Raw genomic sequence first — 13,404 nt, 5'->3', positions numbered from 1 at the left:
TCAGGTGAGTTTAGATTGTGCAGTCTGACCCTAGACCATGGGGGAGTGACACATAGGTAGGGATTGCATTAGGAATAAAAACCCCTGCTTTCCTTTATCCAGTGTGCTCTTGCAATCATGATTGATGCGAGTAGCACCTTCTGCAGAAATAAGTTGCCTTGCTGAGAAAACTTTTGCCTGAGTGCTGGTTTTACTTTGCGGCACCGAGCATTTATCTCCATTTTTGGTGGCTATTTTGAAATACTTTCCTGTTAAATATGACATCTGGTTGCTCTCATAGGCAGTTTTGTGTTGCCTGCTTTTTTCCTGTGTATGGGTCACACTTTCCTGTTTCTTTGCATAATTTTTTTGTTGTAAATGGGACATTTTAGATAATATATTGTATTAGCTCATTTGCGTTACTCTAAAGGAATACCTGAGGGTGGGTAATTTATAAAGAAAAGAGGTTTCTTTGGCTCACCATTCTACAGGCTGTATAAGAAGCATGGCATGAGCATCTACTTCTGCTTAGGGCCTCGGGAAGGGGAAGAAGGCATGTCACATGTGAGAAAGGAAGAGGTAAGAGAAGGGTATGGCTCTTTTCAACTATCAGTTCTTAAATGAACTAATAGAGTGATAACCCACTTATTACAAAGAGAAAGGGACCATGCCATTCATGAAGGATCTACCCCCATCACCCAAGCACCTCTCACTAAGCCAAAATTCCAACAACACTGGGGATCAAGTTTTAGCGTAAGATTTGGAGGGGACAAACGTCCAAACTACGTCATATTCTGTAGCAGTTCTGAGCACTAGACTTCCCTCTTCTGGGCTATTATTATTTGCTTTTTTATTTTTTCTTTACCAGCTGGGTTATTTTACTGAAGTTTTATGTGAACACACACACACACACACACACACACACACACACACACACATTGTTAAGCCACTGATGTTGCTCCTCAGGGAGGCATGGCTTTGGGGATGGCTACAGTAACCCTGGGATAATAATAGGATTGGTAGGACTCTTTTTCTTTCCTTCCCTGACCACACCCAGCTATTGAATTTCACTAATTGCTGGCTGATTGCTTTATTGTTTTAAAAAGTACCCTGAGGGCATAAAGAGCTTTACAAACTAATTCACCCTAAATCGTGGTCCCTTTGAAGGAATGATTTCTGTGGTCAGTGCTTGATAATTGTTTTCACCCTATGAGGGCTCCTTCCAGCTGTCATAGTCTGGTTCTCTCCTAGGCAACCCACAGTCTAGGCTCTATCTTCCTTAACTTCACAAATGTGCCTCCAAGTGCCTTTCACCACAGTCTCCACTGCTCTTGAGAGTGCCCTTGGCTTGTGCTCTCCACAGTGTGTTGCAAATGAAGTCAGTTTCCTTGGGAAGAGATTGAGAGCTATTTGTTTTATAGCTTGCTCTTTCCCCAGGCAAAATCTCTAAACCAAGGTTCTGGAGCTGGGGGTGAAGACAAAGACAAGTTGCTTTCTGAGTGACAGCCATGCTCTAGGATCTGAGTGCTTGGTGGAGGGCAAATGCCACAGCCTGAGCTTGTTTTTAGTGGCATGGAACCACCACTTCATGAACTGCAGCAAGGGTGACCGGGACCCCAGTGCTTTTAATGTGCCTGTCCAAGGTACAGTCTCCACTCCATAAGTGGGGGATAGGAGGAAGGGAGCCCCCATTCTGACTGAACACACCCACTACTTAACCCCAGCAACAGATAGCTGTGGACAAGATGAGAAATGCTGAAGTCCTGCTCCTCCAGGGAAGAAAGCCTGGGAGCTAGAGGGAGAGGGATCCTGGTCTTCTTGGCTACAGCAACATGATGCTAAGTCTATGCCTCATTAAGCTGGGAAAGGAGAAGGAGAGTAGTCTTGGTTCAAATACCAGAGACTCTCACATTTCTTACCAAATTATTGTTGTAGGCTTTTTTTTTTTTTTTTTTGAGACTGAGTCATGCTCTGTCACCCAGGCTGGAGCGCAGTGGCGTGATCTCGGCTCACTGCAAGCTCCGCCTCCCGGGTTTACGCCATTCTCCTGCCTCAGCCTCCTGAGTATCTGGGACTACAGGCGCCCGCCACCACGCCCGGCTAATTTTTTGTATTTTTAGTAGAGATGGGTTTTCACTGTGTTAACCAGGATGGTCTTGATCTCCTGACCTCGTGATCCACCTGCCTTGGCCTCCCAAAGTGCTGGGATTACAAGCGTGAGCCACCGCGCTGTGCTGGCCTTTTTGTTTGTTTGTTTGTTTTTTGACAGTCTTGCTCTGTCTCCCAGGCTGGAGTGCAGTGGCGCGATCTCCAAGCTCCGCCTCCCGGATTCAAGCCATTCTCCTGCCTCAGCCTCCCGAGTAGAGTAGCTGGGACTACAGACGCCCTCTACCATGCTCAGCTAATTTTCTTTGTATTTTTAGTAGTGACGGGGTTTCACCATGTTAACCAGGATGGTCTCAATCTCCTGACCTCATGATCCGCCTGCCTCCGCCTCCCAAAGTGTTGGGATTATTTCTTCATTTGCTGTTTGCCTTTAGGACCATTTCCAGAGGCTTTGAGTTAATTTGCTTTTAATAATTTTCACTAGTTTCTCTGTGGAGCAGGCTGGCAAAGTTCCTCACACAGTAATGCAGGAAGTTCAGCAACCCTTCATTTTAATGGATTTATTCACTGCTAAATTACAGCAGAATGGCTATGGAGTATATGTCATTAATGCCAAATGGATTTGCAGCAACCAGTGGCAGAACATGGGATCTCCAACTAATAATAACAAGATGCTTATGGTGAAATGGTGATTTGCTGTGGTGAGATCACAGGCACTAAGAGAAAACAGCCCATAGAAGGTTTGGGTTTGTCAGTAATAGGATAGACACTATACAGTAACATAAATGATTAAACATCAGAAACTCAACCTGGGGTATACAGACTTTGAAGAAGCTGTAAACCAATTAGTCTTTTTATCTTTCGGTAACAGCCTGGAAAACTGGATTTTAATTCAAACTCAGCTTGACTTCTGAGCTACACAGAATAAGAGACATTGGTGATATAAAATGGGAAAACAGTTGATTAAGTCTCATCTGAGTTTTAAGAGCTAAATGCTTGGAAAAGATCTAGTCATTTGCAATAATCACGTTTACATCTATCTTGATGAAAATGAGGTAATGCTGAAACTCAGAATGATGCTCAGCTCTGGAAGGTATTTCATATTGTACAAAATCTTCTGAGAGGTGCTGAGCAGAGCAACTGCTTAATCATGAATATTAAGAACACAGAATTCTTTTGTTGCAATTGTACCTTTTTTTTTATTGACAAAGAGAGTCAAACTCTGTAAAATATTTGAAGACATTTATTCTGAGCCAAATATGAGTGACCATGGCCTGTGACACAGCCCTCAGGCGGTCCTAAGAACATATGCCCAAGGTAGTTAGGATACACTTTGGTTTTATATATTTTAGAGAGGCATGAGACATCAAATACATTTAAGAATGACATTGGTTTGGTTCAGAAAGGCAGGACAACTCAAAGCGGGGGATTCCAGGCTATAGGTAAATTTAAACATTTGCAGTTGACAACTGGAAGAGTTTATCTGAAGACCTGGGATTAATGGAAAGGAATATTCAGGTTAAGATAAAGGATTGTGGGGACCAAGTTTTAGTGTACAGAGGAGTCTCTCAGATAGCAGACTTCAGAGAGACAGCAGGTTGTAAAATGTTTCTTATGGGACTTAAAATGGTGCCAGCCTCTTAGTTGATTATCTCCTGGATCTGGAAAGAAAGGGAAGAAAAAGGGGAAAGGGGATTCTCCAGAGAATGTGGATTTTTCCCCACAAGAGACTTTGCAGGGCAATTTCAAGGTATGGCAAGGAAATATATTTTGGGGTTAAATATTTTTTCCTTGTCTCATAACATTATGCCAAAGTCAGACTGAAAAGTAAGTCACAGTATATAGGGTCAAACAAAACCTATCTGATAAGAATTTATGGTTCATAGGGCATGACTCCCTAGACCCCTTAGGTAGGAATTTGGGCAAGATAAAAAAATCAGAGCTTAGACCTCACTTTGATGCTAAAACCCAAGAATCACCAATGAATTTTTAAATAAAAAAGGCTATGATTTCTAAAGATGTTTCAGGAGGAAGAGAAATGTAGTGTGCTCAAATACATATTCTTTGACTTTCAACACTAGGATGCTTTTCTCTCTCTTGATGGACTTAAAATCATTTCCATAATACTTTCATATCTTCTAAGAGAATATATGAGAACAGTAGGGGATCCCAGCATTTACTTCATTGGATTAGAACTAAGATTTCTCACCCTGGTTCCTGTGGTTACTAAAGAGGCTCACTTTCCCCAGAGAATAACTCCCCCTACATCTGCGTCCAGAGCCAGCATGAAATAGTATTAACCTAGTTGGCTCCTATTTTGTAAATCACCTTTTGAGCCCTTTCTTGGGCTCAATTTGTAAACACCGTATTAGTTTTCCTTGCATGTACAAATCAAGTAATAATAATGTCAATGAAGTCATATACATGCTTATTATGTACTAGAATCTGTTCTAAATGCTTCATGTATATTAATATATTAATCATCACAACTACCTATGCGGTATGTGAGGCACAAAGAGGTTAAGTAAATTTCTCAAGGTGACACAGCTGGCAAACAGCAGAGCTGAATAAGCATAGAGTGGTTCAAACAACGAAGTCAGCATGGCTTAGGGTCTCTCTCTCTCTCTTTTTCTCTCCCCCTACCAGTTGTCCATATTCATGTACAGGCATATAAGGATTGTGTTACTACTGTGGGCAGATAAAAGTAATGCACTGAATTGATTACAAAAGATTTGCATGGGCATCTTAGCATTGCAAGATGGGCTTAAGGCTGGGACAGCTGGACCAGCAAATAGAACCAGATACTCAGATGTGTTCTGACATTTCTACTCAAAAGCAACTTTAAATCATTTACCAGGAATGATCCAAAGTCATTTATACATGACCAATAAAAACAAAAATTTGAAACTCTACCCCAACACACATATCACTCCCCAATTCCATTCAAAGTCACCAATTTCCAGTTCAGAAAAACAATCAAACCCCAAAGCAACTGTATCGGCACCAAGACCTAATCAAGAAGATTCGCTGTGTAAAGAAATGATCAATCATCCGTCAAGAATCAGTACTTATGAATGTGGGAGACATCATTTAATTGGCCATTTGGAGTTACAGTCCTGGCAGCACCTGGAATTATCCTTCATATAATTTAATTAACAATAAGCTCTTGGAGGAGCAAAGATCACATCTCACACGTCTTTGTATGTCTCTTAGTGTCTGACACACAGTAGGCAACCAAGAAATATTTATTAACTTGAGTTGAAGCCCTAAATGCTATAAAATGTTACGGAAGTACATCACGTGCCATTGGTGATTATATTCACATTGAAGACCTCATAATTACATAATTTGGGGAAATCACTTCTTCTCTCTGCACCTTTATTTTCTCACCAGGAAAATGAAGAACTGGATTGTAGGATCTCTAGGGATTTCTTCTGGCTCTGAAAGCCTGAAATTCAGATCAGCAGTCTATGTCCCAACATGGGGAAGACTGAATGTCAAGGTCATGTTATTTGTCTTAAGATATGAGTTAAGCCTTATCTCTGAAGTAGAAAGTAGGAGGGATGTGGTGGTTGACTTATCAACAATGAGATTTATACATTTTTCCTTATTACAAACCACAAGCCGGTCAATGAGGCAATGTCTATATATATATGTAGTGAAGAATGGAAACCCCTGAGCTGTGAACCCCAATCCTGTGCAGTGTATGCTTTTTGGACCTCCAGTTAAAAAGAAAGGAGAAAAACTCATATCCTCCAGTAGAGGGAGCCAAATTTAAACATTAACTGGACCACAGTTTATTCCATGGCACTGTTTGCTGGATCTAGAAAGAGAAAACTTGTATTTTGATACGGAATCCTTATTTCTGAGTCTTACATAAGTAAAAACTCTTTATGAGACCAACACTAATTCTCCAAAAGCTTTTTCTCAGTAAGAGATATTTTTCTTTACCCTTCTCTATTCATTTCATCAGAAGTGGTAGCAGTTTTATTAAATTTTTTAGCCTATGGGTATCTGAGTCAAATTCAAATAAAACATACAGATTTCTGAAGGTGTTACTACAGCTTAGTTATTTCTTAAAGTGGGGATATTTTTATTAGTTCTTCATTGTGCACTGCTTACAGGTCAAGAGAAAAGTCCATTAAGAATAGCATTTTGATTGAGACCAACCTAGGCAAGATGGCGGAACCCCATCTCTACGAAAAGTACAAAATTATGCCTGGGCGAGGTGGCTCACGCCTGCAATCCCAGCACTTTGGGAGGCTGAGGCAGGCAAATCACCTGAGGCCAGGAGTTCGAGACCAGCTTGGCAAACATTGTGAAACCCCCATCTCCACTAAAATACAAAAATTAGCCGGGCATGGTGGTGCATGCCTGTGGTCCCAGCTACTTGGGAGGTTTAGGTGGGAGGATCACTTGAGCCCAGGAGGCAGAGGTTACAGTGAGCCAATATCACACCCCTGCAATCCAGCCTGGGCAATAAGCAAGATCTCTGTCTTAAAAAAAAAAAAAAAAAAAAGCATTTTGTGTTGATTATGAGAGAGAGAAAACAGCTTATGGACTGTAGGTTTCATTCCCTTGTATAGGGAAGTTTATACACTTTTAAATAATGAGGACTCATCTCTTGGGAACTCTTATGATTTGAATTGTGTCCCCTGTGTCCCCTCTAAAAGTCATATGTTGAAGTCCTAACCCCCAATGTCTTGAAATGTGACCTTATTTGGAAATAGGGTCTTGGAGATGTAACTAGGTGAAGACACGTTCATACGAAGTGGGGAGGATCCCTAATCCAATGTGACTTGTGTCCTTACAACAAGGGGGAATTTGGGCATGGACACGCGCACCGGGAGAATGCCATGTGAAGAGGAAGGCAGAGATCAGGGTGATGCCACACACCACCAAAAGCTCAAGAGAGGCATGGAACAGAGTCAACAGAGTCTTCCTCACATCATCAGCAAAAAAACCTGCTGACAGCTGGATCTCAAACTTCTGGCCTCCAGAACTGTGAGACAAATTTCTGTTAAGTCGCTTGGTTTGTGTCACTTTGTTATAGTTGCTGTAGCAAACTAAACCAGGAAGTTATTTCATTCTCTTGTAGTGTTTAGAATAAGCGTATTCTTTCTAAATGTCATTTCCAGTTTCTTTTCATTTTAATGTTTTTAAACAAAAAAAACTTTTAATATTTCAAAGAAATATAAAGGCATTGTAGAAGCTAGAAAATGCAGGTAAACAAGAATAAGAAAATTAAAATATCATGTTCCCACAAACCAGACAGTAGCCCTTTAAAAGCTTATTACACATCTTTACAGGTCTTTATACGTTTATAAGCAAAAATGATATTTTTGTCAAAATTCTATTGCACATAATGTTTTACATTCTGCTTTACTCACTGATGATCTACATCTTTCCACATCAATAAATTCTCATTTTTCTCATACCCAGTCCATAGTCTAATAACGTCAATAGTCACAGAATTCTTTTACAATTGCTTTGCCAAACAACGTGATCCAGGCTTCCTCTTCTAATCTAGTGGAATTCCTTTTTGTCCTTCTAAACCTCACTGACTTGTTAAATAAACTGGCCAATTGTCCTACAAAATGTCCCATCTTCTCAATCTGTCTGGCTGTTTCCTTGTGGTACCATTTAGTTTACTGTTATATCCTTAGTATTTCCTATAAACTAGAAGAACTAACAGCTTAAGGTATTCAAGTTAAACATTTAGCTAGACTACATCATAGGTGATATTACATAATCTCACATCAAACATTTTCAAGTGGTAGTCTGGTAAAATCCGCAAAATAGAATGTTGTTAATTAGAATGTAATATATTTACATATTATGTAAATTCATTTTCTCTAAGGCAGGAAGTAGTGAAAAATGTTTTCTGAATATGATCATATCTCATGCAATAGCAATCTCCTATTAATTTGCTTTCCACAAGGGAAGATGTGAAGTATGTATTCCTAAACACAAATCAAAGTCACCTATTGAAGTTTTCTAAGAATTTTCAAAGACTTCCTTGACCTCATCCATTTTATTAACTTTCAATTCAGTCTACTTCAGCAATACATCATTCATTTATTCATTCACTGATCAACTATTTATTGAGCATCTACCACATGTCATACTCTATCCTACCTACTGGGAATATGCAAGCAGAATGCTCATGTCCTCATGGAATTTATATGCCCCATTCTATTTATAAGTCAGAACTGGCCCAGCCTGAAATCGTAAACTTGGTTTATATGCTGTCTCATCACAGGCTCACATCCTCTTGGTTTTCTCACTTTCTCACTTCTCTGAATCTCATAATTCCACCTCACTAGGACCTACAGTCCCTTGGCCACTCTACATACCCAGAGTTGACCAGGCTTTCCTTCCTATGGAGTTGGACCCATGGATGATGAAGCACTTGAGCTACCCTCTGACAGCTCCAACTCTTCAACACTTTATTCTACACAGCCTTGTCCACAATGATCTTCTCACTACACTTACTCCTCATTAGTAAACTCAGACCTGCCTGTGTATCTACCAAGAGAACTCTCATAGCTCCAAATCATCCTACTGGGCTTCATTCCCATTATGTCCAACTACCTGCTAGATGTCCCCACCTGGATGTTCCAAAGTTAACACATTCCAAACGGAACTCTTCTTCCTTCCCATCCCCAATTTTCCTTCAGTGTTGTTTATCATTATTCATGGTACCATTGATGTAATCACAGGCACCCACCGGGCCCCTCCCCATCTAATTAGTCACTGAGACCTGCCCAGTCTTAGGCTCAAACATCTGTCTGCTGCTCTGTCTATGCTGCCGCCATCTCTCTCACGCTTTTATGGTAGCGTCCCTGCTGTTCTTCCTACTTCCAGCCCTCTTCCCTTCAAGTTTCCTCTACACCACCTTTGAGTTATCTTTCTAATCATAGTTCTGTCATGTTACTCAACTTCTTAAAGCTCATCACCTCCTGGATAAGTCTTTCTGTCTGTCTTCACAGCCTTTCACAATCTGGCTCTTGCCTTCATCTATGACCTCAGCTCCCCCTACTCCTTGCCACTCTCCCAAACTTCAGGAACTTTCCAAAATGTACGCTGCCTCTGCAACCTTTCTCTAGCCATGACCTCTGTCTGCAATTCCCTCCTCATCCCTTCTTGTCCCCTGTACCCACACCCACTTCCCTTTTGCCTAATATGTACTCTTTGTTTTTCATGTATTAACTCCAGTGTTTAACTCCAGTGTCCTTCTTTACTGAGAAGGCTTCTCTGATTTTCTCCAAGAAACTGAAGCACATTTCTAGAATCCCCCTGCATCTGCACACATATATGCATTGTAACAATATACCATATTACAGTTTTCGGATTGTCGGTCTGTTTCCCATATAATCTGTTGTTTTAGAGACAGGCCAATCCTTTCCTGGTGCCAGTCCTGGGTGTTTAATAAATACTTGTGTAATGAGGGAATAAATAAACGGACAACATACTTTTCTAATAGCAACACAGCACTGCGAGGTCCTCAACTGTGAAAAGTGTTTACTATCCAAAACTCATTTGCAGACCATATTTAAATAAATGTCAAAAAGCACATTTGTTTTCTTTTTTGTTGTTGTTAAGGCAGTCTCACTCTGTCGCCCAGGCTGGAGTGCAGTGGCACAATCTCGGCTCACTGCAAGCTCTGCCTCCTGTGTTCACACCATTCTCCTGCGTCAGCCTCCCTAGTACCTGGGACTTCAGGCGCCCACCACCACGCCCGGCTTTTTTTTTTTTTTTGTATTTTTAGTATAGACAGGGTTTCACCGTGTTAGCCAGGATGGTCTCGATCTCCTGACCTCGTGATCTGCCTGCCTCAGCCTCCCAAAGTGCTGGGATTATAGGTGTGAGCCACTGCGCCCGGACAAAAAGCACATTTGTTTTCTTTAATAAACTATCTTTTCTAAGTATAACACACATATGGAAAAGTGAACAAATCATGAGCTTACAGTCCAATAAATTTTTACAAAATGAACATAGAGTGGTAACTACCACCTAGTCCAAGAAAAAGAGCAGCATCTCCCTGAAGCAGCCCTAGTGGCTCTCCCAGTCATACCTTCCAAAGATAATCATCATTTCAAACCCTAACATTCTAGATTAGTTTCACCTTAATCATATGCCTTGAACTTTTTTTTTTTTTTTTTTTTTTTTTTTGAGATGGAGTTTCACTCTGTCGCCCAGGCTGGAGTGCAGTGGCGAGATCCCAGCTCACTGTATCCTCCGCCCCCCGGGTTCAAGCGATTCTCCTGCCTCAGTTTCCTGAACAGCTGGGGTTACAGGCGCCTGCCACCACGCCCGGCTAATATTTTTTGTATTTTTAGTAGAGATGGGGTTTCACCATGTTGGCCAGAATGGTCTTAAACTCCTGACCTCGTGATCTGCCTACCTCAGCCTCCCAAAGTGCTGGGATTACAGGTGTGAGCCACTGTGCCCTGCTTTGAATTTTTAATAAATGAAATCACATAGTATTTTTTGCACCTGTGGACTCCAACCACCGCTTGACTTTTGTTTCCTACCAGATTTTTTTTAGAACTGTTAATGTTACTGAATTTATATAGAAGTATATCCACCATGTAAAAAACAAGATATTTCATGCAAGTAGATTAATTTATGGAAAAACAAGTTTCACATCACAAGGTTGGGCTATCAATATCAGATATCACATCTCTGTAACAATTTCTCAGCCAAATCTTCAGGTACCAGCATTTATCACAAACATTTTTTAATGTTTAAATAATCTTTCAATTTTAGAATGGTTTGAGATTTCCTGAACAGTTGTGAAGATAGTACAGAATTTCCATATACCCCTCACCCAGTTTTCCCTAGGTATTAGTCAGTTCTTGAATTGCTCTTAAGAGATGCCTAAGACTGGGTAATTTACCAAGAAAAGAAGTTTAATTAGCTCACGGTTCTGCAGGCTGCACAGGAAGCTTGGTGGCATCTGCCTGGTTTCTGGGGAGGCCTCAGGAAACTTAAAATCATAGCAGAAGGCGAAAGGTGAGCTGGCACCTCACATGACTGGAGCAGGAGGCAGAAGGGGTGGGGAGACGCTGCACACTCTTAAACAACCAGATCTCGTGAGAACTCACTCAGCATTGAGAGGGAAGACAATCTGCTTATTCTCTACTCAGAAAAACTCCTTCCCCTACCCTAGGACTTCAATTAAGGTAAGCCCGTCTTCAGAGAAACCCAGGATTCTTTAATATGCCATCTGTTTGGCTATCTCATAAGTTTCTCCACCTGATTTCTCTGAAGTGCGAGGCATTAAATCTGCCTCCATATTCACTTCGTTTTCTTTATTTGATTGTCTTATTGTGTTTTTCACCTATCCATTTCCTTGAGTTTTTTTCTCTTCCTTCACAGCCACTTTCTTGCAGTTATTCAATAAAAACCAGAAATGCCAACAGCTTCATTTTCTACCTTCCTGCTTTATAAAAGAACTTTATGTACAATCTGCTGGACTTTAAACGATGTATAGAAAAAGGCATCTTAAAAAGAAATACTTTTTTACTTTTTGGTTTCCCCATGTTATTTTCTTCAGTTGGCTTCAATAGAAAAATGTTTCAGATTTCAATATTTGCTTGGGTTTTTAGAAATATTTCTTTGAGATACTTTAAATTTTAAAAAGCCACTATATATGCTGTGCAGTTTTTTTTTTTTTAAGTCATGACTAAGGGCTTTTCTGTGATCAATTCTTGGGTTTCATAAAAACAGCCTAGTCACCTTGTTAATGATCAGTGTCATATCAACTATCTTGTCAATATACTGCCTGAATTAAATCTATTGGGAGTTTGAATAAATTTTTAATAAAAATGTTAATCAAATGCACCCAAAGAATACAATATTGAAAAATACTTTCACTTTAATTCATTCTTTATCTCTCCTCATTTTCCAATTACAATGTAAATTTCTCCTCTTCCAAATCGCTCTAACTTTGCTTCAGGTGATCCCATTCTATTTGTTTTCCTACTTAGTGATTCCACCTACTTCTATAGACTTAAATTAAGTTTAATTACATTTATGTTACATTACATAAAAACGCAAATTTTTCCTGATAGTTCTTGAGATTAAGAACCTATTGCATAGAATCTTATATTCTCATAAATGAACACTTATTAGGCACCTATGTGAATCCAACACATTAATTATTATGGTAAAAGGTCTCTTATAAAGACTTTAGCCTACTCTTACCCTATAGAATAAAATAATTATAACTTACAAATACTCAATTCTGTCTACATTAAAATGATGGATGAAACTATAGACCATAAGTTCTATTGGTACTTAATGAAAGCCTTACAGGAAAATGTAACATAAGTAGCTCTGAGAATTTAAAGTAGAGGGAGTTAGCCATTCCTCTTTGTTAGAAAGATAAGGAAGAGAGTATAGAATATGTACATGCCAATCACAATAACTGTTAAGATAAATTTATACTTTATTTCATCATCATGAAGTTGGGGTTCTGTCTAAATCTATTTACTGAAAGAGGTATTTAGAATTTTTTTTCTTATCAGTAGAACTGGGATTTTATAAAATCTACTTCACCTGTGTATGTGGTACTTAGTAGCCACTCAACAAATATTTATTTTGTCCTTCATCCTTATTTAGAAATTGCTTAATGTTTTCCCTAATGTTTTCCATGAAATACTAATATCTTGGGATATATTTATAGATATCTCCTGCAAGAAGAAATGATTCTTTGATGAAATAAGCCTGGGAAATGCTGGATTAAATAGAGTTTAACTGCTTTCTGTTCTACAGAATTTCTCAGGGTCTTTAGTATTTAAATATGCAGGGTTTGTTCTGATAGGTGCTCTGGTTGACCAGCAATCATTACTTTAAGGAGGATTTTAGTCAGTTCCATGGATACTCTGGCAAACTCAGGTTTTCCATATAGAACATAACACTTTCTTAGGCCAATTTTGCCAACTCCTCCAATTTCACAAGATTACCATTGAAGCCCTTAGTAGGACAAACGTGCTAAATATCAGAATATTTTTAAACAAGGTCATTCCAATCATACAGATTGAATTTTTGTCAATTACCCAAGCATTCACTCATGTTAATATATGATTATGACAAACATATTGATACCAACCCTTCAGCATTTCTGAGTGCTGTGTAGTAGACATTGGTAACCCCCAGATGAGCAGATACAGTCTCCACTCTTCAAGAACTCATGTTTTGTGAAACTGCCATTTGACAAACTGGTTTCAATCGAAACAATGAAAAATAATAAATATTGGCAAGGATATGGAAAAATTGTAACCTTCATACATTGCTAGTAGAAATGTAAAA

Source organism: Piliocolobus tephrosceles, chromosome 14, assembly GCF_002776525.5.
Source record: "Piliocolobus tephrosceles isolate RC106 chromosome 14, ASM277652v3, whole genome shotgun sequence".
Lineage (NCBI taxonomy): Eukaryota > Metazoa > Chordata > Mammalia > Primates > Cercopithecidae > Piliocolobus > Piliocolobus tephrosceles.
The sequence above is the reverse complement of the archived record's forward strand: the minus strand, read 5'-3'. Positions refer to the sequence as shown.